Source organism: Rhinopithecus bieti, unplaced genomic scaffold, assembly GCF_001698545.2.
Source record: "Rhinopithecus bieti isolate Rb0 unplaced genomic scaffold, ASM169854v2 scaffold_11488, whole genome shotgun sequence".
NCBI classification, from domain to species: domain Eukaryota; kingdom Metazoa; phylum Chordata; class Mammalia; order Primates; family Cercopithecidae; genus Rhinopithecus; species Rhinopithecus bieti.
Window position 1 is genome coordinate 1285586 of NW_016806879.1, and position 27001 is coordinate 1312586.

At 53.7% G+C, this 27001-nt stretch overlaps 1 long non-coding RNA gene across 2 annotated transcripts; it reads right to left on the reverse strand.

The window, feature by feature from the left end:
* Positions 1 to 733: 733 nt before the first annotated feature.
* Positions 734 to 21761, reverse strand: LOC108533640 (uncharacterized). Of its 2 annotated transcripts, XR_001886778.1 has the most exons (4): positions 20100 to 20218; positions 11608 to 11694; positions 5685 to 5768; positions 734 to 2785 (listed from the first exon to the last, which is right to left on the reverse strand). It is a non-coding gene; the product is annotated as an uncharacterized LOC108533640 (long non-coding RNA). The 2 variants fall into 2 exon arrangements; XR_001886777.1 differs by lacking the exons at positions 11608 to 11694; positions 20100 to 20218 and adding an exon at positions 21723 to 21761 and having other exon boundaries at positions 2462 to 2785.
* Positions 21762 to 27001: the final 5240 nt, after the last annotated feature.

Consider the following 27001-nt stretch of genomic DNA (forward strand, 5'->3'; position numbering starts at 1 on the left):
GACAGACGCAGACAGGGCCAGTGGAAGTGTAGCCTGGTGTAACCTCCAAGGAGGGCCGTCCGACCTCTCCATTCCTTCACAACTGTGCATAACCACATGTAACTCGGCGGTTCCACTCCTGGGAATTTCCCTACAGGTCCACTAGCACACATTTGAAGTGGTGTGGGTACAAAGTTATTTATCGCAACGTTTCATGTAATTACCAAACACTGGAAACAAGCTAAATGTGCATCAATAAGGGATCAGCCGGGCCTGGTGGCTCATGCCTGTAATCCCAGCACTTTGAGAGGCCAAGGTGGGTGGATCATGAGGTCAGGAGTTCAAGAAGAGCCTGGCCAGCATGGTGAAACCCCGTCTCTACGAAATATACAAAAATTAGCCAGGCGTGGTGGTGCGTGCCTGTAATCCCAGCCACTCAGGAGGCTGAGGCAGGAGAATCACTTGAACCTGGGAGGCGGAGGTTGCAGTGAGCTGAGGCTGCGCCATTGCACTCCAGCCTGGGTGACAGAGCGAGACTCCATTTCAAAAAACAAAAAACAAAAAATAAGGGATCAGTTAAATAATGTGCAGTCCTTCCACACAATGAAGTCATCTGCAGCTGCAAAATAAGAACGAGGAACCTGTTTTGCAAGTGACATAGAACAATAATCAAGATGTGTTTTTAAGGGAAGAAAGCCAGGTACAGAGCAGGATGTGTGTGCATTTTAAAAGGATAACAAATGAGAATCCCTGTGAGGGTGACGGTTTATACATAGAAAATTTCTGGAAGAACATACAAGAACTGGCAACAAGGTTCCCTCTGCAGAGGGAAACTGGGTGGTGGGGACCAAAGGAGGAGCGACTTTGCACTGTCAGTCCTTTTGGAATTTTGAATTTTGAAGCATGTGAGTGCATTAGCCATTCAAAATATAAATCATGTCTTCAAAAATAAATTCTTATTTCTGTACACTTAAAAAATATCCATTTTATGATTAGCCTCTCCTGGTCCAGACTGAGCTTCAAATGGGCTTTTGGCTCCATGTGAAGTTTCTAGGGGTAGAAATGGCATCTAGGAATACTCAGAAGCTGGGTCCTGGTGTCTTCAGTGAGTTAAGACCTCCCCGGTTGTCCCAAGCCCACCCCAAAAGCAAGGGAAGGGGGAGACTGAGGGGCTGCATTAGCACCTGCCCATCCATGGCTTTGGAACAGCTATGAAGTCCTTGTGGACAGGTAAGTCCTCATTACATTCTGCTCCATATCCAGCTGAGGCTGGCAGAGAGGTGGGAGTGGGTGGGTGTGAATGGGCAGAGAAGGGTCCTGGGGTTGGGGTCACTACTTCCTCTCATGGAGAGGGGAAGGTTGGACATGCTATATCCTCCCGACAGCCGTTGTCAAATGCCTGCCTCCTCCCCTGGGAACTCTGACTCTGCTGGTACCCAAAGTGTTCAGAATTCCACCAAGGGAAGATTCTCCCCAGCACTGAGCACCTACTGTATACCTGTGCCAGGTGCTTTCCCTCTCGATGGCACAGGAGCCTGGGGCAGCCAGGACCTCAATCTCGCCTGCCACGCTCCTTGAGGGGTGCACCATGCTGGCACCTGCCCCTGGGAGAGCAGGCACTCAGACTGGCCCTGTCTCCAGTGTCCCTGGCTGGAGTCCCCTTCCCACTCCCAGGACCTAGTCAGTTCTGATGCTGGAGTGCCTGCAGCCCCCAGTGGGCCTGGCAGCGTCACAGACACCCATGGTGGGGAGCAGGAGCTCTGCTGCCAGGAGACTGTCTCCCTGGATTCTGATTCTCTGAGGTGGCAACAATGTGGAGGAAGCAGGGTGCCACCCACCCCCTCCCGGAGCTGGGGATGGTTGGTGCTCGGCTACTGGAAGTGGGATAAAGGCCCTCTGGCCAGGACTGGTCACTAGGGACCAACTGGTGTACAGTGACCCCTTCCTGGCCCTCTTGTTCAGAGAGGCACTGAAGGTAGGGTTCTCCCTAGGGATGAGGGGATCAGGGGACAGGTTTTCCTGCACTGCCGACACCGGGGGCCTTCACTTGACTTCACAAATGGGGAACTTATCACAAAAGGTAGTTACGGATTCATTGGGTGCCAGAACCTCACAGATTACCATTATAAACCTCGGGAGAAGCTGGGATGGATATCTTCATTTTGCAGAAACTGGGGCTCAGGGAGATGGGGACTTGCCCTGAAGCCACATAACTGACCCCGAAGCCCCAAACCTCGTCACTGACCTCCTCACACTGACACACATACCACTGCCTCCTTCCCCCGGGCCTCCATAGGTGCTTGTATGCCATGGATCAGCTCAGGCATACAAGCCCAGCTCAGGCATTGGAGCCCAGGCAGACATAGGGAAAAGAGCACTCCGGGAAGTGTGCACAGCTTAAGCAAAAGCACAGAGGTGGGACCGTTCGGCAGGGAAGCGCGAAACTGAAGCGTGAGAGTGAGAGGTGAGCTGAGGCTCCAAAGTGTGGAGGGCCACCTTGGGGAATGGAAGGTTAGTCAGGAAGGATGCAGTTTGAAGGCCAGGAGGGATGCCTATTCAGGGAGCTCAGGGCAGCACCTGAGGCTTCTGGCTGCGGGACTGGCAATATGAGAGGCATCTTCCCAGAAGACGATGAGCAGGGCAGCAGCGAGGCACCAGCTCAGGCGAAGAAGCCCCGGGGCAGGTGCAGAAGGTGGTAGTTCAAATAGGCTTCTGGAGTCAGGATGGTTGGATTGAAGCCCAGCTGCTTACCAGCGCTGTGACCTTGGGCCAGTTACTTAACCCATCTGGGACTAAGTCATCTCATCTATAAAAGGATATGACAATGATGTCAACAACACAGGTTGAATATCTCTTATTAGAAATACTTAGAGTCGGGCATCATGGCTCACACTTATCATCCCAACACTTTGAGAGGCTGAGGAGGTGGGAGCCCACTTTTACAAAAAATTTAAAAATTAGCTGGGGGTGGTGGGTGCACACCTGTGGTCCCAGCTACTCAGGAGGCTGAGGCAGGAGGATCACTTCAGCCCAGAAGGTTGAGGCTGCAGTGAGTTATGATTGCACCACTGCACTCCAGCCTGGGTGACAGAGCAATACCCTGTCTCAAAAAAATAAAAAAAGAAAAGAAAAGAAAACAGGCTCACACCTGTAATCCCAGCATTTTGGGAGGCCAAAGTGGGTGGATCACCTGAGGTCAGGAATTCGAGACCAGCTTGGCCAACATGGCGAAACCCCATCTCTACTAAAAACACAAAAATTTGCCAGACGTGGTGACAGGCACCTGTCATCCCAGCTCCTTGGGAGGCTGAGGCAGGAGAATCGCTTGAACCCGGGAGGCAGAGGTTACAGTGAGCCAAGATTGCACCGCTGCACTCCTGCCTCGGCAACAAAGCCAGACTCCATCTCAAAAAACAAACAGGCTGGGCGCGGTGGCTCAAGCCTATAATCCCAGCACTTTGAGAGGCCAAGGCAGGCGGATCACGAGGTCAGGAGATCTAGACCATTCTGGCTAACACAGTGAAACCCCGTGTCTACTAAAAATATAAAAAATTAGCTGGGTGTGGTGGCGGATGCCTGTAGTACCAGCTACTCAGGAGACTGTGGCAGAAGAATGGCATGAATCCAGGAGGCGGAGCTTGCAGTGAGCCGAGATCATACCACTGCACTCCAGCCTGGGCAACAGAGTGAGACTCCGTCCCAAAACAAAACAAAACAAAAAAACAGGCTGGGTGCAGTGACTCATGCCTATAATCCCAGCACTTTGGGAGGCCAAGGCAGGTGGATCACCTGAGGTCAGGAGTTCAAAACCAGCCTGACCAACATGGAGAAACCCTGTCTTTACTAAAAATACAAAATTAGCCAGGCGTGGTGGTGCACGCCTGTAATCCCAGCTACTGGGGAGACTGAGGCAGCAGAATTGCTTGAAGCTTGAATCTGGGAGGCGGAGGTCACAGTAAGCTGAGATGGCACCACTGCACTCCAGCCTGGGCAAAAACAGCAAAACTCCATCTCAGAAACAAACAAACAAACAAACCAAAAAAAAAAACCGAAAACAAGTTTTGGGTTTCAGATTTTGGAATATTTATATTATTCTTATCTGTTGAGCGTCCCAAATCTGAAATCCAAAAGGCTCCAATGAGCATGTCCTTTTAGCATCAGTCATGTGGGTACTCGAAAAGTTTTGAATTTTGGAGCATTTTGGATTTCAGCTTTGGGGGTTCGGGACGCTCAGTCTGTTCACGCATGGGGCTGTTGGGAAGACAAAGTGGATAGACACACGTCCAGCACTCAGTGCCTGTTAGGACATAGTAAGCGTCCATCAGTCTCTGCGATTTGGTACTCAGTATCATTACTACCCTGACACTCAGCCCTGCCTCCCAGCCCTGGGCTGCTGGGACAGATTGTTTCTGTTTCCTGCTCTGAGAGGGAGCAGAGGGGACGACATGGGCCAGTGGGGAAGGAGGAGACTTTCCCCCTGGAGACTGACATGTCCCTGGCCCAGACCTACAGGAACCTCACTGGTTTTAGACCCCTGGTAGGTGACCAGACAGACAAGGACTGGCCCTGGAGGCTGAATCCCTGCCACATCTGTCCTTGTCCCAATTCTAGGTGGGTGGGGAACTATACACCTGTTTCCCTAGTCAGGGTTCACTGTGTCCACTTATCAAGGCCCCAAGTCAGACTCCTGTGTCCCCCTGACACACCTGGGAAGAGGAGCGGGTGGGGTGATGTCTGGGCCACGGGCTGGTAGATATGCCCCGGCAGCTCTAATGAGGTGTGTGAAGGCCACAGAGGCTGCCTTGGCAGCGGCACAGTCAATAAGAGGGCAGGGGAGAGGCAGGCCTGGAGTGATGGCCATGGCAGCCGTGGGCGATCAGCCCTTCGCCGACGGTTGCTCGGGTGAGCAAGTGCGCTCCGAGCCATTCGGCTATAATAACCCTAATCTGCTCATTACCACTCCCGGAGCTGACGGGTGACTCAGGCATGAGCTGCCAAGCGTTCCTGCCTTCATAACCCCCACTCCGCCCTCCCCCCTCACATCTGTGCAACAGCTGGGCTCCAGGACAGCCAGTTCCCAGCAGACTCTGGCACCATCTGCTTCTCCCGTGGGAGTCAGGCTCCGCAGAGGGTGTGCTCAGGGAGCCTCCTAAAAGAGTGGAGCTAAGGGACACCTGGTCTAGTGTTAGGGAGCTCTGTGTCTCACTCTGCTCCCCAGAGGCGGTGCAGGGGTTCAGGCTGGGGGCTCAGGAGGCTTGGGTCCTGATGGATGTTAAATGACTTGTTGCCCCAATGCCTGAGACTCTAGGTCTCTCCATCTGCATGATGGAAGGACTGTCTGGCTCCCTCTCCACTTCTCCAGCCAACCAGACCTAGTGCCAGACAGTGTTTTTCCCATCTGAGGGCTGGGGCTCCTGTGTGTTGTGTGTTGGGGTGTGGGGTGCATTAGAGAACAGTTGAACTGCTGACTTCTATGGAGTGTGGACGGGGTGCAGTAGAAGGGGAAAAGGCAGAGGCATCGCCTCCTAGTACCTTTTGCCCCACCCAGCCCCAGGCTGCCTATCAGTTTGGGGATTCTCAATCCCCCTCTCCTGCTCCTGCTGGCTTTTGAGACTTGTTCTGCATGGCTGCCCCTTCCTAGAACTGGGAGGACCATCAGGATCCTGGGTAGTCACAATAGAAGCTAAGGCTTACTGAGCACCCACCTTGAACCCTTAGAAGGCATTGTGTTGGTGGTCACAGCAATCCAGCTAGGTTGGCGCTATCATCCCAGTTCCCAGATGAGAGACCTGAGGCACAAAGGGGTTACAGAAGGTCACACCACTAGCAAATGGCAGCTCTGGGGTATGAACCACAGTACGTGTGACTCTGGGTCTCCTCACAGAACCTCAGAGCCACACGTGGCCCCAGTGTACAGTTGGAGACAGAAGACTTCCCTTCTAAAGAAGGAGCACACTGAGACTGGAAAACCTGGCTGCCCCACATGACTTTGTGCCCACCTGGCATGCAGTAGACACTCAGCAATTGCTCAGGGCCTAAAGGCTCATCAGACGAACTGCTTAAATCGGAACTGCTCTGGTGGAAGCAAAGATGGGGTCCCGCCGGGCGCGGTGGCTCACGCCTGTCATCCCAGCACTTTGGGAGGCCGAGGCGGGCGGATCACAAGGTCAGGAGATGGAGACCATCCTGGCTAATGTGGTGAAACCCTATCTCTACTAAAAATACAAAAAAGTAGCCAGGCATGGTGGCGGACGCCCGTAGTCCCAGCTACTCAGGAGGCTGAGGCAGGAGAATGGCGTGAACTCGGGAGGCGGAGCTTGCAGTGAGTGGAGATTGCGCCACTGCACTCCAGCCTAGGTGACACAGTGAGACTCTGTCTCAAAAAAAAAAAAAAAAAAAGCCCATAAACCTCTCTCCCAGCCTCTCATTTTCAGGGAATGAAATTGAAGTTGAGTGGAGGAAGGGACTCCCAGGGCCACTCATCAAGTTGGTGGCAGAGTCAAGACTAGAATTCATGTGGTGGGATGTCCCCAGGGGAGCAAGCCCGGAGAGGTCAGGAGCGGGTGGAGGGCTCTCTCCCCTCCCAGAGTGGGTTGGGTTATGCCCCTGCCCCTTTCCTCAAGCTGAGCCAGAGAGACAGGGGAAGAGGCCCGGAGACGCGGCCCGGGCTGAGCCATCTGAGCACCCAATGGGCAAGTGCACTGGGCTCCACGGGCTCCCAACAGCCAGTGCCCTACATAGCCCTCTTGATGGCCTAGTCCAGGGACAGCCCATGTGTGTGTAGTGCAGAGCCACCTCGTTCCCCACTGTTGACACGCCCGACTCCCTTATTCCATCAGTAAACACTGGGCCTGGAGAGACAGTCCAATTGGCTGGCAGTGTCCTCCTCCCAGCTCCACTCCTTGCCTAAACAGACAGCTCTGTTTGTCCTCCCTGCCCAGCCACCAGAACTTCATTGTCACCCAGATCCCTGCCCTGTAAGCAACTCACCTCCTCTCACTCCCACAGAATACCCGTGTCAGAGCTGGAGAGGCCGATGGGAAACTTTTAGGACAACCTCTAACCCCCTACCCAAACAACACCACCTCCACTTCTTTTTTTTTTTTTTTTTTTTTGAGACAGAGTCTCACTCTGTTGCCCAGGTTAGAGTCCAGTGGAGTGATCTTGGCTCACTGCAACCTCCACCTCCTGGGTTCAAGCGATTCTCCTGCCTCAGCCTCCCGAGTTGAGCTGGGATTACAGGTGCATGCCACCACTCCTGGCTAATTTTTGTATTTTTAGTAGAGATGGGGGTTTCGCCACGTTGGCCAGGCTGGTCTCGAACACCTGACCTCAGGTGATCTGCCCACCTCGGCCTCCCGACCTCAGGTGATCCACCCGCCTCAGCCTCCCAAAGTGCTGGCATTATAGGTGTAAGCCACCACGCCTGGCTACCACCTCCACTTTTACAAATGAAAAAACAGAGACCCCAGAGGGGAGGGGTGGCAAGAGCCATGTAGAACAGGAAGGCAGGCCTCACCTCCAACCACTCACTGCTGGGTGTGGCCTCTGTGTCTTGGCATGTGCTGCTCCTTCTGCTAGGACAGCCCTTCCTCGACGAAACCTCAGCCCACTGAATGAATGACAACTTTGGCTGTACCCGCACGTCACCCGTGGCTGTCTCTATTGTGGCTCATGATGCCCGGCCCCCTTTCCATCACCCTGCAAGCTTCTGAAGCCCAAGACCTGGGTTGGTTCATTGCAGATCCCCCAGCTCCCAACCCAAGGTGCCCAGAGTGAGCTGCTGACAAAGGCTTGGACATGAATGAATTGGTGGTATTGAACCAGAACAAATTCTCTCAATCCTGGCTCAGCTTAGACCCCCAAATCCCAATCCCGGTTCTCCTAGGCCAAAGCTATTCTGAGAGGTCTTTCAGGCCCCTGTTTCCAGATCCCAGTGGGCTTTGAAGACATGGTCTCCCTTGCTTCCCCTGGGCCTGGGCCCTGCCTGGGCACAGCCTTCTCTCAGTTGTTGTGGGTGAATCATTGGCAGGCTGTAAACAGCTCTATGGAGCACTGGCTGTACCACCAAGGCCCTGGCACTGATCCTAGCCGCGCCAGGGGGATCTAAAAGAAGACATGGCTCCCACGCACCCACGATGGAAAGGAGAAGGTGGAATAGAAACAGGGGGGAGGCTTCCAGATTTGCATACCAACACGTGCACAGGAGTCTGTAATGCAGCCCAGCCTAGGAGGGGACAAAACAGAACCTGGAGGACGAGAAGGGGATGAATCAGAAAGCCTTCCAAGAGGAAGGGACCTGCAGCAAGGAGGTGGGGTGGCTTCTGGGAGTTTAGAAACCACCAGTATTTACTGAGCACCTACTATGCAACAGGCACTGCTCCAGGACGACAGGTACTGCCATAAACAAAACAAAGACCCTATGCCGCGCAGGACAGAAAAGCAGAGCAGGGCCAGGGTGTGGGCAGCTGCCTTATGTATCATTTGCAAGATTCTATAGAAGGCCAAGAGCTTGGAGACTTTTCCAGCCACTTAACAGATGGGGAAACTGAGACCAGAGAGGGCTGAGGAGTTGCCTGGAGTCGCACAGGAAGACAGGGCAGAGGCAGACCCCAGGCCCTGCGTGTGGGCTCAGAGGTGAGGATGCCTCTTTGGCCTTCAGAAAGGAGAGGCTTTGACCTTCAGGAAAGCCCTGAGCTCAGTCCCTCCCCATGCGGCCCAGGTAGGGTCTCATTTCCATGGTAGTTGGGGGCTGGCTGAGGGAAGGACCCCATCCCTCCTGCCCCCCGACTAGGGATCCCAGGGCACTCAGAGAAACAGCAGAGGCTTGTGAGGAAAGCCAAACTCTAGTCACTCAGCGGTGGGTTCCCCAGGGCTACACCTCCTCGCCTCCCCGTCTGTGGATGGGCAGCTCTGACTCCAGGTTTTTGGCCTTTCCAAGACCAAAAATGTTGCTTCCTTTCCTCCCCCAGGAGCAGCCAGCTGGGGCCGACAGCATGGTCTGGCGTCTGGAAACTCAGACTTCTTCCAGCCCCACACCCCACCTACACCAGCCCCAGCACAGAGCTTGATGTCTGCTGAGTGACTTGCTTTCCACGGCTTCAACAGCCTCGGCCGCAGCAGGGTCAGAGCGCAGGCACTGACTTTTCAGACTCTCACTCTGCTAAGTGAACATTAGACCCACATTACGTAGCTGCTGAAATTTGTGGCTGCCTCCTACAAGCCATTTGATAAGTTCTTATTGTCACCTCCCCCTGGTTTGCATGTACCCTCAGGGACTAGGGCAGCAGCTAGTTCACTCAGAGCCAGGGTGCTGCCGGGGGTAGGAGCGGGGCATGGGTGGCACAGAGCCCTGGCTGGGAGCTGTGGCCCATCTGTGTTGCCTTGAGCATGATGCTTGCCCTTTCTGGTTTCACCTGGAAATGGCTCTCCAGAACGTGACTCAGCTTCCCTGTTCAGCCGGCCCCCTCACTGGTCTGTTCCTAGGCATAGTCCGGGGCTCTGGACAAGCAGCCTTTTCTGAGGTCACTAAACCAGTCCCCAGCCCTAAACCTGCCCCAAACAATTTGTCATCCCAGGCCTCTTGGACCTCCTCCCAGAGCTTCCCAGTATCCCGACTCCAAAGCTATCCTTTCCTTCTCTGAGCTCTCACCTCGCCTTGTCCAGATTCTGTCCAGACAGCGTCCTGGGCCATTGCACAGATGGGTACTCCATGGGGCTCTGGCCTCCTTTACATTGGAACCCCCTGCACAGGCCTGGCACATAGTCGATCTCTATAGATGCCCATTCAGTCTCTCACCAATTAAACAAACAGCTCTTTGGGCCAGCTTTGTACTCAACTCCACACTGGGCCTGGGGATAGATATTAGAGGCTATTAAGGCACAACCTTACCCTCGAAGAGCTCCCTGTCTGAGGAGAAGAAACACAATGATAAAGCAGGTGATTCGTGCCCTAATGGGGGAAGTCCTGGGAGCAGCGGGAGCACACAGCAGTGCTACCTAACCCTGGGGAAACGAGGGAAGGCTTCCTGGAATAGGCAACATCTAAACTGAGACCTAAAGAATGAGTAGGAGTTAACCAGATAGGGGAGGCAGTTCCAGAAAGAGGGAGCACCCAGGCAGAGTTCTGGAGTCTAGAGACAGCACATGGACTCTGGGAAACCTCAGGAGTCGGGCTGGTCTCTTTGCCTCTTCTGTTGACTGGCTTTTCCCCACCCCACTAAGAAAGAAGGGGAGATAGTTCTTTCCCATTGGGTAGGCTTCCCAGACCCCTATCCCTGCCAGAAGAGGCCCGATAACTCCCAGGTGGCTGGTCACTTCCCACATGCACCTAACCTGCCTATCACTTCTCTGCTCTGAACCTCAGCCTCATCTGTCAAATGGGGTGGGGCGCTTATGCCCCTATGTCATTCTTACGAGAGACCTGGAGGAGAGAGAAGCCCTAGCCCTTCCCCTGCCTAACTAGGGGTGCAGCCCGGATTGGGTCTGGGTCTGCAGGGGGAAGTGGGGTGGGGGAGACCCTGAGTGCTAGTGCCCACCAATCTGAGCCCAGGCCGGCCACAGACCCCTGGCTTCTCTTCCATCTCAGGAGTCTTTCTCCCTCAGCCCCCTCACTCCCAGCCACGTTGGAAGATGATAAAAAAAGAAAAGAAAGAAATGGTCCTCCCACTACCTGGCAGGCGTGCCCACGATGAGAAATGCCTTTCCAGGGGAACGTGGTCTCTGCAGAGCCCTTGCCAACCCCCAGTCCTACCTGTCGTGATCCTCTGGCTGCTCCCTTGTGTTTTCTCCCCCTATTCCCACCTCCGCCTCACTGGCTGGAGGGAAGTGGGGAGAGAAAACAGCCTTCACGGTGGGGCTAAGGACTCAAAGACTAGGCATGGGGGAACGGGGGACAGAGGGTGGGAGGGGAACCCCAGGACCAGCTTGAAGCAAGTCATTCTTCCCTTCCTGGTTTATAGGGAGGTAGAAGTGAGGGGTGGGAGTGGAGTACCTGACCCTCATAAACTCTAGGACAAATTCAAGGCCCAGAAAGTGCTGGGCTCCAATGAAGGGCTCAACAAGCTTATAGGATTAGATCAGAGAGCCAGGGGGACATCAGGAATGGTCTTATCTAGTAAATGTGCAAACTGAGGTCCTAGAGGGGCCAAGACTTCCCCAATCACACAGCAAGTCAGAGGAGGCAGAGGCAGGACAAGAACGTGGGCCTTCTGTATCCAGTCCCAGTGGTGGGAACGGAATGCAGGATAACTTAGAGGACGGTGACAAAGCCAGGTCAGGCTGCCACGGAGGTCAGAGTCCAAGCCTGACCATGGCTTTTATTCCTCCCCTACACACTGGGCTCCTGTCCCACCAACTGGGATGCAATAACAGGGAGAAGAGAAATTCTTGTCTGGATCTTCTGGGGAGCCAGATTTCCAGGTCTTTCAATGTTCCAGAATTGCAGAAATGCTGGAAGGCACCTCCTGGATCACCTATTCATGAGAGAACTCAGGCCAGGGAGAGGAAGGCCGTGCCAAAGGCCAAGCCCCAGTGAGTGACCCATGCATGTCTCAGGCTCCCAGACCAAGGCTCTTTCTGGTATATCACAGTGGTTAGGAGGCCAGGCTATGGATGGGTCTGACACACCTGGGTTCAAATCTCTGCTCTGCCATTCACTGGCTATGGGACCTCACTTTACTTCTTAGTCATTTATCTGAGCCTCAGTTTCTCCACCTGTAAACTGGAGATGGCAGCACTTACCATGTAGGGTGTTACAAGAATTTAATGCAACAACATTAGCTCCATGGGGACAGACTCTGTCTCATTTACTATCATCTTCTTAGCATCTAGAACACTGCTGAGCACATAGTAGGTCCTCAACAAAATGGAACAGTCATAGTCATTATCACGCTGTACTATGCTGCTTCTGGCTTGATATCAGTAGCAGGGGCAGAAAGGGGATGACCTCTTTTATTCCACTGGCCCCTGAAGAAAAGCCAGAGTCTGGCTGTTGCAGAGGGAGGCCACCAGCCATGCTAGAAAGAATGGCTGTGCAGCCTTAGACAAGTTCCCTCCCCTTTCTGTTTGGTTTCCCCCCAGCACAAGGAGGGCATTGCTAAGTGATGACTTATGTCCCCCAGCTTGAGGACTGCTCCTGGACCCTGTGCCATGGCTTTACCTGAGATAGTTAAATTTTCTCCTCTGGGATGCCCAGAGGGAAGGGCTGAGGGGCAGGGCTGGGCATCCTAGATGAGAAAAGGGGTGGGGATGGGGCAGTGGCCAGGCTCTGCCAGGCTCCTGGGAGCCTTTGCTGTATGAGGCGGTTAGCTTATAGGACACAGGAGTGATCAGGGCAGCCAGGTGTCAGTGCAGGCACCAGCCTCCGCTGGGGCCTGAGAATGAAGCTTCTGGTGGATGCTGGCTGGTTCATTAAGGGGATGAAGGGCAAGGCTGGAGACTTGCTGAGCACTTCATCTGCCCCCACTCCCAGGCCAGCCTCATACTACCTGGCACTTAGCGGTTCCCTCCCCAGCAGGCACTGGGGAATGGTGAGGAACCTTGAAGCTCTCATCACAGTCTCCAGTGCCCGCTCTGCCCATTAGCTCCTGCTCCTTGCGGCTCTTTATTGTGAGGGAGGCTTTACTGCTACCTCTGGGTTGTAGGGTGGAGGGTGAAGTTCTAGGAGCAAGAGGCCCTGGCTGGGCATGACAGAGGAGGTTCCCTGTAGGACTGTGAGCCCCTCCCAGGGCTGCCAGCTCAACCTGTGGTCTTGCCATGGTTTATTGCCAGCCAAGTCACATTTGTCCCCATGAATCCTCTTGTCCCCTACACACACACACACACACACACACACACACACACACACACACACGCTGACCACACCCTCAGCAGAGCTCCACCCTACTCCTGGCATCAGGGCTTCTGGGGAGGGGCTAGACAGCCAGGCTATTTTCCAGGGGGTTTCAAAGGCCCAGAAAGCTCTGGGCTCGGGAGAAAACAAAGCAACACCCTTCCCTGATCCCTTGGAGGAAATAGCCTCCAGGGGCCAGGGAGGAAAAACAGGAAGGGCCAGGCTGGGGAGGACATCCTGAGGGTGGGGATGGGGAAGAGGGCCAACCTACCCCTGTCTTCCTCCCTACACTAGTGGGCTCTGCAGAGGGAGCGGCCAGTGTGGTCCTGGCCTTGGGCTGCGCTAGGGACTGTCCTGGGCTGCACTGGGAGGTCTGTCCTCAGCTGCTGGCTGCCCACCTGAGAGCTTCCTCAGGGATCCCAGTTCACGTGATGGGAGCTGAGCACTGGGGTTAGACAGTCAGAGTCCTCCGTGGGTGGGGGCAGAGCTGTGACACCTGCCCTCCTCTCTCCACTCCTTGGCCTTTGGGGGCCCCAAGCAAACTCCCCTCCCCTCATTCACCCTTCACTCTTCATTTACTGAGCCCTCCTCAGTACAAAATAGCACAACAGAGTAGAGGATAGCAATAACACAGACTGCTTCCTCCTACCTCTGCCTCCACTTTACAGATGAGAAGACTGAGGCATGCAGACAATTAACGAAAACAAACAAAAACTTTGCCCAGGTTACGCAGCCAGTGAGCACTGCAGGAGAATTCAAATGCTGGCTGCTGGACTGCACGGGGCTTGCTGGTAACCCTTTCCTGGAGCAGTAAAGGCTTAAACCTCAGTGGGGTCAGGGAGCCCCGGGAGCCCGGAGGTGGGCAGCTGACCCCGGCCCGAGTGGGGCAGGAAGGCTCATGGCTGGTGATCCTTCACACTTACCACTGAGTCCGTTCACCCTCCCCTGCTCGTGGGCGACTCACGCTTTCTCACGATCTCCTCTCCTCAAACCCCACCCCACCCTCCCCCGTCCTCACTCTCAGCTGTTGACCTTGTTTTTCTCACTCCCTGAAGACAATCCACTCTCTCAGAAGTACTTCCAGATTTGCACGGGCACATCCGCCCCCACCAGCCTCTGCACCCACACATTGCCTCCCCGAGTCCTAGGAGAGATGACTGTCCACGCCTGCCCTCACCCACCACCCAGGCAGGCACCAGAGCCCAGTCCCTCTGATCAGCAAGTCATCCCGTCCCAGTTCACCGAACCATTCCTGTCAGTGGCTGTTTTTCCTCCCATCTTACACATACCTGCTCTTGATCCTGCTTCCCCTGTGGCTGCCACCCAATTCCTTCTTCCCCTCTGCAACAAAACTCCTCCAGGGTTGTCTTTATCCACTATCAGCGGTTCTTCTCCTCCCGTTCTCTCTTAAACCCACTCCAATCTGGCTTTCATCCCCACCACTCTATCAAAAATACTCCTGTGGGCCAGGCATGTTGGCCGATACCTGTAAGCCCAATGATTTGGGAGGCCGAGGCAGGAGGATTGGAAACCTGGAGTCCGAGACCAGCCTGGGCAACACAGGGAGACCCTGTCTCTACAAAAAAATTTTAAGGCCAGGTGTGGCGGCTCATGCCTGTAATCCCAGCACTTCATGAGGCCAAGGAGGGCAGATCGTGAGGTCAGGAGATCAAGATCATCCTGGCTAACACGGTGAAACCCCATCTCTACTAAAAATACAAAAAATTAGCTGGGCATGGTGGTGGGCACCTGTAGTCCTAGCTACTTGGGAGGCTGAGGCAGGAGAATCGCTTGAACCTGGAAGGCAGAGGTTGCAGTGAACCCAGATCACGCCATTGCACTCCAGCCTGGGCGACAGAGTGAGACTCTGTCTCAAAAAATAAAAAATAAAAAATAAAAAATTAGCCAGGCATGGCGGCACACATCCGTAATCCCAGCTACTCAGGAGGCTGAGGCAGGAGGTGGGAGGATCGCTCAAACCCAGGACGTTAAGACTGCAGTGAGCTAGGACCATACCACTGCCCTCCAGCCTGGGTGACAGAGACCCCATCTCAAAAATAAATAAATAAATAAAATGCTCCTACCAAGATCTTCAGGGGCTTCTCTATGACTAAACTCAGCTGTCAGTTCTCAGTCTTTCTGCCACTTGCCCCTGACCCCATGGCATTTGGCAGCGTAGCCCTCCCTCTTCCCTGAAACACTCTTTCCACTGGGCTCCTAGGTCACCTGCTGTACTCACTTGGTTTTCTGTTACTTCTCTCACCTTTCCCTGTCCGTCTCCTTTGCTGCTTTTTTCTCTTCTTCCAGACAGCCCAACATGGGGTGCCTCAAGCCCAGACTTTGGTTCTGATCTCATTCTTCATTCCTCTGGTGAGCTCACCCAGTCTCATGGCAACAGCATATATACACCAATGACTTTCACATCCATACCTCTAGCCTGGACCTCAAATGTTCCACTGTCCACTCAGCGTCCCCTCCCTGCACTAGATAGCTCAGATCCAACGTGTGCCAAGCTGAGCACCTGTTCTCCATTACACAACTCGCTCCCACACATGCCTTCTTCACAGGGATGCCACCTTCCCCAGTGGGCAAAAATTGGTTCTTGGGGGGACAGAAAAATATTGATATTACAATGGTTTGTAATTTTCCAAAGGGCCAAAGTACATGAACATGTATGCATCATAGCTGTGGTGTTAAAATTCCATTGTGGGCAGGGTGCGTGGCTCATGCCTGTAATCCCAGCACTTTGGGAGGCTGAGGTGGGTGGATCACCTGAAGTCAGGAGTTCAAAACCAGTCTGGGCAACATAATGAAACCCTGTCTCTACTAAAAATACAAAAATTAGCCAGGCATGGTGGTGCACACCTGTAATCCCAGCTACTTGGGAGGCCGAGGCAGAAGAATCACTTGAAATCAGGAGGCGGAGATTGAGGTGAGCCCATAGCCCATATCACGCCACTGCACTCCAGCCTCGGCTACAGAACAAGACTCCATCAGAAAAAAAAAAAAAAAAAATTCCATTGTGCGGGGAAGCGATTAGAGAAAAATGTCTTCAAAGGCTCCTGAGAGTGGGTGATAGTGAAAAACTGATTGAGAAAAGGCGCTGCTCCAACACAAACCCCATTTCAGCCAATGGCAATCCAAGCCTTCCATGGCTCAGGCCAAAGCCTTGGAGGCGATGATCTTGGCTCCTCCCTTTCTGAAACAACCCACGTCCAATCCATGAAGAAATCCAGTTGGTTCTGCCTTCAAAATAGATCCAGAATCCAAGCCCTCCCAACCACCCCCACAGCACCCACCCTGATTCAAACCACCATCATGTCTTGCCTGGATTAGTGCAGTAGTCCCCTGACTGGTCTCTCTGCAGCTGCCCCCGCTCCCTACACACATACCCAGAGTGATCTTTTTACAATATACGCCAGCTCATGTCCTTCCTCTCACAAAAGACACTCCAGTTGCTTCCCATCTCCCTAAGTTCTCATAGTGACCTGTCCTCCCCTCTCCCCCTACACTCTCCTGACCACTTCCTTCCTCCCTCCGCTCCAGCCCCACAAGCCCCCTTGCTTTCCTCCAACAAACCAGGTATTATCCCACCCTACAGCCTTTGCACTGGCTGTTCCCTCTCCCTGGTACACTGTTACCCAGATAACTGCAGGGCTAAATCCCTCTCCTCCCTCAAGTCTTTGCTCAGATGCCACCTTCTCAATGAAGCCTGCCCTCATTACCCTGTCTCAACATTGCAATCCACCCCCAGATAACCCTCGCTTCTCTCTACCTTTTCTTTTCCCAAACACTCACCACCTTCTAACACACTATAACATTTCCTTTTTTTGCTCATTGCTGATTGCTACCTCCCTCTGCTAAATGCCAGCTCCTGAGGGCAGGGATCTTTGTTTTAGTCACTGCTGCATCTTCAGCATGAGGACAGAGCCTGGCACACACTAGGTGTGCCTGATACACCCTGGACACTCACTGCAGCCTCCTGCCATATCTGCTTTCTGATTTTCCCCACCCCAGGTTCCATCATATCTCCCCACCTTTGAAACCACATTTCCCTGTCCCTGAAATGCCCCCCACACCCTCATTCCTTAGTGAGCTCTTTCTCAGCCTCAGAACTCTCTCAAAGATGACTTTGCCTCTCTGGTTAGGTCAGGAAGGGCTCTGCCTGCCAGACAGGGAATCTGAGCTTTTTCCTAAGAGCAATTCGGGATCCATGGAAGGGCTCTGAGCTGAAGAGCAACCTGGTCACACTTGCGCTTTGCTGCCCTTAGGATAGTGGACAGGAAGGGAGCCAGGCTGGAGGCAGAGGAGGAGACCTAGGGAGGAAGTCGATGCAAGATGGGAGGACCGGGGCTAGGGCCATGAATGAGAGGCAGGGGAGGCTGGGAAGGACTGGAGCCAGGAAGGAAAAAAACCAGGACTCACCACCAACAAAATGTGCCAGGTAAGGAAAAGAGGGAAAGTAGGGACATGGCTAAGGTCTCTGCTTTGTAGGGTCAGGGTTGTGGTGGTGCCTTAGCTAAGGACAGGTCATGGGGGAGCATGCATGAGAGTCCTGCGCGAAAAGCTTCTCTTCTCTCTCACTACAGCTTCCATCCCCTTTCACTGAAGCATCTTGCACCCCAACACGAGAGGTCAATGGGGATTTGGAGAGGGATGGGCCTTCCCCAGGGAACACAGACCTCGGACCTGGAGTGGAGGGAAGGGGCTCACACAGAGGTCTTTTTCAGAAAACAGGCCTTAAGGCTGTTCCCCAGAAATTAGAGAGGAACTTCCAGCCGAGAAGCCCACACTTGCCTCATGTTCTGCATAGCCTTGTTTGACCAGAAAGACAAACAGGACAGGGAGTGGCCTTTGTGACATTTTATGAGGACTCCCCAACTCAGCCCAGGGTGTGGCAGTCAAGAGAAGACAAAAGGCATCCCCTAGTCAGACACAGCTGTCCCTGGAGCATCTCCCTGGAGGAGCCAGAGACCCTCAGAATCATCTCATGGTATGTCCTCATGTTGCAGATGGGGAAACTGAGGCTCAGAGAGAGAGAGAAGCAAATTGCCACAGGGCACAGCTGCTATTACCAGGAGGGAACCGAGGCCACAAGGAGAGGACTTATCTGGTCTGATAGGGATAGACTAATAATAGCCCCGATATTTGTATAGTTATTTTCTTCCCAGGCGTTCAGAGCACTGCACGTCCATGATCTCATTTGTCCACAAGACATCCCTCTGGGATGGGTGACAAGACGACTTCATGCAGATGTGAAAATGCTCTGTCATCCCCCGCCGCCTGCCCCCAATAATCTTAATTTTCTTTTTCAGTCTCTATTATGTCCCCTTTCTTCCCATAACCAATTTAATTCAACAAAGATTTACGAGGCCAGTGCTTGGTGCAAGGTGCTGGGCATTTGGGAAACTTCAGGATTTCCCCAGGGCCAAGGTCATTGCTCTGCTTTCTGTGGTCCCAAAGCACTGTGTTCAGACCTGCATTTGTACACATCCTATTGTCTCCATACAGCTACCATCTTGGAGGGCAGGGCTTGGTCTCGTTCAAGCTTGCACACCCCCATAGTGCTCAGGCCAGGGCCTGGCATTCAGGAGCCTGGAGAAATCCTTGCCCAGGGCCATGTTTCCCTGAATCCACCTGTTAATGCACTTGTCGCACTGTATGACAATTACTCAGAGAAGGAGCAGGATTCTGTATATGCAGTGCCTAGCACATAGCAGCTACATCATTAATGTTTGCTGAATGGATCAATAAAAAATGTGAAAGGAGGAAGATGAGGGTGGATAGTAATGGGCAATCCTTGCCCTGAAAGAGCTCCCCGTCTGTTGCAGGGGTGGAGCAGGTGGGCAGAAACCAGGATTGAAGAGCTGTAAAAATGCTATCAACTTGGACAATTCCATCACCAAAATGCTGAGAAGTGCCATGGGGCTACAGAACAGGAGAATTCAGACTCACCTGGGAGAATCAGGGATGGCTCCCTGGACAAAGTGACAGTGAAGACAGGCTTTGAAAGGTGGAAACCCATAGGGAGGAACTCAGTTTTTAGCTGAAGGCAGGGCACTGGGCAAGACGAGGAGGTCAAAAGTCATACTGGGGCAGACTCTGTCTCAGGCTGAGCTGCTCCTTTCCACAGGCGTCAGGAGCCATCAAAGGCCCAGGGGCTGAGAAGACAGTAGCGCAATTGGATCTTGTGTCTCAGAAAACCACAGAGAGGCTGGGCATGGTGGTTTATGCCTGTAATCCCAACACTTTGGGAGGCGGGCGAATCATTTGAGGCCAGGAGTTCAACACCAGCCTGACCAAGATGGCGAAACCCTGTCTCTACTAAAAACACAAAAATCAGCCAGGCATGATTGCAGGTGCCTGTAATCCCAGCTACTCAGGAGGCTGAGGCATGAGAATGTCTTGAGCCTGGAAGGCAGAGGTTGCAGTGAGCCAAGATCATGCCACTGCACTCCAGCCTGAGTTACAGAGCAAGACTCTGTCTCAAACAAACAGAAAGAAAGAAAAAAAGAAAGAAAGAAAGAGAAAGAAAAAGAAAGAAAGAAAAAGAAAGAAAGAAGGAAGGAAGGAAGGAAAGAAAGAGAAAGAAAGAAAGAAAGAAAGAAAGAAAGAAAGAAAGAAAGAAAGAAAGAAAGAAAGAAAGAAAGAAAGAAAGAAAGAAAGAAAGGGAGAGAGAAAGAGAGAGAAAGAAAGGAAAGGAAAGGAAAAAGAAAACCACAGGGAGGGAGGGCATGGATGGAAAAGACTGGGGGAGGCGAGTGACTGGGCAGGAGCCAGGTGAGGTGGAGGGTGAGCGGCTTGAGTGTCTGACTTAGGGAGGTGGCTCAGGAGTCTGAGAAGAGGTTGTGAGAGGCTGGGCAGAGAAAAGGGTCTGAAGGATATGGACACTAATTAGGTGTGGGGAAGAGCAGTGGGAGGATTTGGGGAACGGGTGTGGGGCTTGAGAGAGTGATGGGGCCTTAGCAGCTGTGGGGTAACCCCAGGGAGGTAATGAATTTCCTCCACCTGGTGGAGAGGCTTCACTAAGTACACAGCTGCGGAGCTTGGGAGGGAGGTCAGGGCCCCAGAGACAGTGCTGGGAATGGGGATGAAACAAAAGCTGAGGCCGTGGGAGTGGATGAGGTCACGAAGAGAGTGGGTGAGAAAGAAGAGGGAAGAGAGGACGGAGCCTTGGGGTACGCCCACCGTTGGGAGCAGGAAGAGAGCGGGAAATGAAGCAGCCAGGAAGCTGGGGGTCCCCCATTCTTCCTCCTTTCCAGGGTGCCCGGCCTCTGCGCCCCCTCACCTCCCACGGGCCACACCCAGCTGAGAAGCAGGCTCTGTTGCCTGCTCAGCCTCCAGGAGAGCTCGGAGGAGTCGAAGGCAGGAAAGCCCAGGCGTTGAAGGTTTGGGCTCTAGACCTGGTTGGAGCTGGTGTGACTCCCACCTGTCCCTCCACCCCGCCGGCTGCTCGACCTCAGGCAAGCCACGCCCCAGGCAAGCCACGCCCCTCGCCTCCTCAGCCCCCTCACCTTCCTAAGAGGATCACAACGGGACTTCCGTGACTATTAAATGGGATAATGCGTGTTATGCACTTGGCACCCGGGCCTGGCAGTCCCTCAGAGCTCAGTAAGTGCTGCCGGCTGCTCTGACGATTATTACTGAGCAGGATTGGATTCTGGCGCTCAGGCCGGCAGGGCCAAGGAGCCCAGCAGCTCCCGGAGGCCTTGGTGAGGGAGGGGGCCTGGCCACCTGAACTCGCCCAGTCTCAGAGTGCTGGGGCCTCTCCTGTCATCCTCCTCAGCCCAGAGCCAGGGACGGCTGAACGGGGACAGTCAGAGCTCTCCCGGCGCAGATCACCCTTCCACCTGCGAGGGATAGGCCCCCACCCCCACTGCGGTCTTCAACTCCAGCTAGGGCAGAGGGTGGGGCCTCAATCCTGGGGTTGGGGATCCCTCAGAGTCATCTCCCCCGCCCCCCGTCTGTGTACCGGCCCCCTCCTCCCTCCGGGCTGGCGCGGACGCGTCCTCTCAGGTCCGCGGTAATTTGTCTGCTCACGCGGGCTCCGCGGCACCCCCTCCGCGCACGCGCATCCCCGCCCCGGGCCGGATACTCGGGGCGCTCTGGGTGGGTCAGTCCAAGTTGTGGAGAAAGATTTCTATGCTGGAGGCACCGGCCTCGAGCCCAGGCCGGGCGTTTGCGGGCGCTCAGCTATTAAGAGCGGAGACGCCTCGTCCCCCGCCCCCCAAGAATTCTGCAGCTGGGACTCAGCCCAGGCGCGCCTTCTGCGCGGCCCTGGAGGACCAGGAGCGCGGGCGGCGAGTGGTGCTGGCTGAGATGGGGGCTGCTGGAGCAGGTCTTGGGTTGGCAGATTCTGGCTCCTGCCCCCTCACACACCGAGGCCTGAACCCTGGACTTCTCAGAGCCTCAGTTTCCCCTTCTCAACCTCAGCCTCAGACCTGGAAACAGGTCAATTGCTATCATCGTGGGCCCGCATGCCTGTCTGTGTAGCCTCAGCTGGGCAGGAAGAAGAGTCATGGCCCGCTGAAGGCTGGGGAACAGGTCCCCACCCCACACTACCAGACCTGGCCTGGGCTCCCTGAGAGGAGGGGGGCTTGACCCCTCTACCAGCTGGGCTCGGGTCTGGGGTTCAAACTCAGGCCAGAGTTGTTCAGCGCTGGGAGGCCCCCATTAACTAGGCCACCCCTGGGGATGGGCGGTGGAGGCTGGAGCTGACTGGCCTGGGTCCCCGGGGGAGGTGGCTGCAAGGCCCAGGGCTTTGAACAAACCACAGAAGGTTTCTGCAATATCAAAAGAGCTCTTAGAGACTAACCATATGGGGGGAGGGGGGACAGTTGGCCAAAGAGCTTCTGCTTGGTTCCCATCAGCGAAGGATCAAAAAACATCTGGTCAAAGAACCTTTAAATACCTTGAAAGGCAGGTGAAGCCAGTTCAGTGGGTTCCAAGAGGGATTGAAACGCTGGTCTGAGCTGCAGACAAGCTGGCACCAGCCACAGGAAATGCTGGGGGAGGGGCCCACTGAGGCAGGAGGGAGAAAAGGTGTGGCTAGACCAGCAGCCTACCTCCCTAACTGTCCCCTCTTCCCCCACACCCAGAAGTCACTGTGGAGAGGATGGGGAGGGCAGAGAACTGGGTTCAGACTGACAGAGCTGGAAGCAGTCTTGCAGGCTTCTGGGCCAGGGGTTTTCATCTGGAACCCAAAGGACTTCCACCCCAACACACACCCAATTATGGGCAAAATGTTGTGTCTGTGTTTGTACATGCACTTTTCTAGGGAGGAGAGGTCCATTGGCTTCATTAGCTTTTCACAGGGGTCCAAGACCCAGTCAAGATTAACAAACAACATCCTTATGGTACAGACTGGTAAAATGAGGCTCAGAAGGACTGAGGGGCTGACTCCGGGTCACTCACCTAGTAATCAGCAAACTGAGGTGCTTCCACAGTGCATCCCAGGAAGGGGGTCTCGCTAGCCCCCATGGCCCTCAGTCAGTCTCCGGGGTCCCTGAGCTGCCCAAGGGATAAGGAATGTCTCAGAGCAGAGTCTCAGGGCCAAACTTCTGACCAAGGCTGGGGTTGTCCCAAGCCAGAAGAAGGGATACCAACTTTAATCTTTTAAGGGTGGTGAGGGATTTGAGGGGCTGAGCCAAGCACTTGGGGAGTGTCAGGAAGACCATGGAGAAGAGAGAGACCGAGAGCCAGAATCTGGATGAAGAAGAGGTTACAGGGTGAAGGGATATGGGAAGACAGATGGGGTGAGGGTGGGGTAGGAATAAGGTTTCTGGCCCTGTAATGTGGCCTGAGAGACCCTTGGGGACCTATAGCTATGGAAGGTCAGCTTGGAGCAGGGTCTTTGGTGCCTGGGGTTACCCCTAGGGAACCAGGAAAGATCCAGACCTTGCCATCTCCCCAGGGTATTCTCACATCTTTGTGTGGAGCAGTTCTTAGCCTTATTTTACAGATGAGAAAACTGAGGCCCAGAGATGTCAAGTAACCAGCCAAAGCCAAACAGAGAAACAGGCAGAGGCAGGACCTGAGTTTGAGTATCAGATTCTTCCCTTGATGCTGGGGTCCAAACCCTGCCTTTTAGTACCAGGCTCCCAAAGCAGAACCCGGCAGAAGTGTGACAAGCGTAGACTCTGGATGGGCCTCTGAGATCTGGTAGTTACTGGGTCTTTCGAGAGGAGGCAATTTTGTATTGATGGTGATGAGGTGGGTATAGAGATGGCTGCAGCTGCCTCCTAGGAGTTTGCTGTCATGTCCTTTCTGGGGTGGAGACATCTGTTAACTTTATACTTTTGTCTTCTCCAGACTCGTCGTCTGCAGAGGAGGAAGGGAAAGACTAGAGGGTAGGAGCAGGGACAGGATGACAGAACAAATCCTCACTCTCCTGGCCTGTCACCATCAGTGGGCTGTGCTGTTGCCTTGCACAGCCACCTTCCAGCTAGTCTCAGCCTGTCTCTCCTGAATCAGGCGAATGCTTAGCCTGGGTCTCTTGCCACATGGACGATGGCAAGGAGAGAGGTGTGTTTGTTCTGTCACGTGAGCTGCACAAACAGCTTCCTCAGCATTTTTATTAATAATTCAGCCCATAGCCAAGGGGGTGGGGATAGGGGGAAAGGACTGCGGGGAGACAGCAACATGAAGACCGCGCCAGGTAGAGGCCAGAGGGGAACTCAGGAGCCCTGCCTCCTAGCCGTGGCCTAGCAACAGAGCCAGGCAGCCTCAGGGGCCCTGTTTGGGAGAGTGCAGGCCCAGCATCTGCTCCTGAGGGACAGAATGTCTCTCCCTGAAGCTGACCCAGGACTCCTGGCCCTGAGGATGGTGCCAGATCGGAAACAGGCCTAAAGGGTCTGCAGCACACAGCAGGGCAGGCCTTGGGAAACCAGGTGCTGCCCGCATTTCCTGCCATGTCATGGAACCCAGAACAGGGGACCAGCAACCAAACAGAATGAGAGGGGCTCTTTGGGCCCCCCTCCTCTGGGGACTGGAAGGGGAGAAGCTGAACGCCCAGAGGCTCAGGCCCTCCCCAATGAGAGACAAGACCCAAGGGCAGGGCAGGGGTAATTTACAGCCTCTGATCTTTTTCCTCAGAGGACCTGCTCACTCCTGCAGGCTCCATTTACTGCCTCTACCCAGTTCTCTGTGAGTACTTAGAAGACAGAATTGGGATTGGCTTCTGGCACTCAGGCTGGCAGGGTCAAGGAGCCCAGCAGCTCCTAGAAACTCACAGTTGGCTCGGCTCTCATCGATATTCCAGCAGGAGAGAGTAGCCTTCTAATGCAGCAGAATGGTTCACGGTTAGACATCTGGAAGAACTTTCCTGACAGGCAACACATGGGAATGGGGAGTATGTGGTGTCTCTGTTAAGGGTAAACAAATAGCAACAACAACAATAATAATGGCATTCAAAAAGCATAAAGAATAAATTATATGTTCCAAGTATCTTCTTTTTTCTTTTTTTTTTTCTTTTTTTGAGAAGGAATCTCATGCTGTCACCCAGGCTGGACTGCAGTGGCGCGATCTCAGCTCACTGCAACCTCCGCCTGGCTAGTTTTTTTTTTCTTTTTTTTTTTTTTTTAGTAGAGACGGGATTTCACCATGTTGGTCAGGCTGGTCTCGAACTCCTGGCCTTGTGATCCGCCCGCCTCAGCCTCCCAAAGTGCTGGGATTACAAGCGTGAGCCACCGCGTCCGGTCCCCCAAGCATCATTTTAAGTGATTTGATTTTTTCACCATGCTTAAACTTAACAATAACCAAAGGTAATAGTTGTTATTATTACCCCATTGTAGAGATGAGGAAACTGAGGCCCAGTGGTGTCTGCCCAGGGTAAACACAGCAATGATGGCAGAGCCACATAAATCTGTATTCTTTCCTCTTTCCCATGACTCTGTGTCCCCTAAACAAAGTGACTGAGACCCAGAGAAGGGGTGTCTTCAAAGTATTTTCTGTGTCAATGCTGCAGGCAGGAATTTAAAAACCACCCAAGATTCCCAATGCCCCAGAGCCTCAGTTTGCACAACTATATCTCATGGCGGTCCTCTTGTGTGTCTGAGGAGCTGTCCAGCTCTGACATCCTGAAACAAGGACTGTCCAATGCCTGTGAGGAGAGGATGAGACTGGACTTCGTATTCTTGTAAGAAACAGGCTACAAGCCCTCACATGGGAGCAAGCACTGGGTCTCCTCATGAATCCCACAGTGGTTAGCAAAGGGTTGGGAGTCTCAACCAAGAGTGAGTCTTACTCCAGGTTCTCTCGCCAGCTCCCCAGGGTGCTGGCTCCGGGGCCTTTAGCTCCCTGCGTCAGTTCCTTCTCCTCTAGGGGCCTTGCCTTCATCACCTGACACTTGCAAGGGGCAGCCTGGGGCATCTCTCAGATGTCCTGTCAACTCTGAAAAACTTTAGATGCTTAGTAAAGACCTGTTGAGTGACGGTGATGAAGAATTCTGCTGTCCCTCTCTGGACCTTCAGATTGATTGGTGAAGGGATCTGAAGTGGGGAGATTCCTCAGCAGGGAACCTGTCTGTGTGCCCATCTGTGGTGGGGGTGGTGGTGAGGGTGCCCTATTTGCTCTTTTCCTTTTGGGACCGGGCTCACTCTGTTGCCAAGGTTGGAGTGCAGTGGTGCAATCATAGCTCACTGCAGCCTCAAAACTCAAAACTTAAAACCCAGTAGCCTTAAAACTACTGGGTTTAAGCCATCCTCCCATCTCACCCTCCCAAGTAGCTGGGACCACATGGGCGCACCACCACACTAGGCTAATCTTTATTATTATTTTTTTTTTTGGTAGATATGGGGTCTCACCATGTTGTTCAGGCTGGTTTCAACTCCTGGGCTCAAGTGATCTCCCACCTCGGCATCCCAAAGTGCTGGGCTTACAGGTGTGAGCTACCATACCCAGCCCCTGTTTACTCTTTACTAGGGCAATGAGAGAGGCAGCTGGGGTGGGTGGGGTAATGAGCCAAGGTTGCAGACCCTGCAGTCCCAGCCTGTTGGCTTAGCTTTCTGGGGTTTGCCAGGCCCCAAAGCAGAGTGTAGATAACTTGTGGGTTCTTGGCTGCACATGGGTGAGCTGGGGAGGACAGCTGCAAGGTGTATGAAATAGGATGGCCCTTCCCCAGAGGGTGAGGGCTGAGATTTCTGGCCACTGAGGAATTGTGGCCTTAACCTACAGATGCCTTTTTTCCTTCCATTTTTATTTAGAACATTAATTCCCAGGAAATCTGCTCTCTACTGGAACAGTCTTCATGGAGGTTTGCTGTGGAACTTCCTTATCTTTTTCTCAACCGGAAGAGCTATAGGTGGAGGTGAATGTGTATGTGTGTATGTGTGTGTGGTGGTGGTGGTTGGGGATAGACTCCATGTGATTTCAAGGGGATGGGGTCTGTTTGTGTGTGTGTCGGGGAGAATTGAGATAGAGCGTTGTTCCTGGCTGCCTTCTGCACTGTGGGCAGTGGAGGTGTGGCAGGGCATGAGTAGTGCAGTATAAAGCCAGCAAAAGTGGATTTCTCAGGGTGGAAATAAGAATCCTTGACTCTGGGAAGCCTAGCTCACCTGCAAACTGCATTCTTAGCACAGGGGAGGGCAGGATGCTGCCACAGACCCAGGGATTTTACCCTCTAACCTAACCCGTCTGTGAAGGGTAGGGGCAGCACCTGTATTGCGGGGAGCGTCAGTGTATGTGTCTCTTCGTGTGGGCAGCATGTCTGTGTGGGGGGGGAGGGGGCAGCATGTCTGTGTGTGTGTGTGTGTGTGTAGGTGATTAGGTGTGTAGGTGCGTGCAGGGAGGTCTCTGTGCCTGATACCCCTAATGGTTCAGTTCCGGGTTTTTCATATCCTTGGGAGACAGGTCTCTTCTCCTCCCTGCCCCAGAATCAAATCATCCCAATTCTGTAGAGAAATGAGAAGTAGTGTTCACCTGATTTAGACTGTGCTGAGCCGGCAGAGGGGCAGAGAGGACCAAGAGAGGTCCAAGGTTGGAAGGGGAAGGAGGGATTACCTTCCTACCCTCGGAATTGCTAGGGTCAAGGAAAAGAGGGGAGGATCAGAGGAGGAGCTGCTGCTGGAGAGGGATAACCAGAGGCTGAAAAGTCTATTTTCTTCTTTCGTGGGGCTGGGTTAGGTGAGGAGGGTCACTAGGCCTAACCTCCCACCGAGGGCAGGGATCTTAGCCCTTCATGCTCCACCTGTG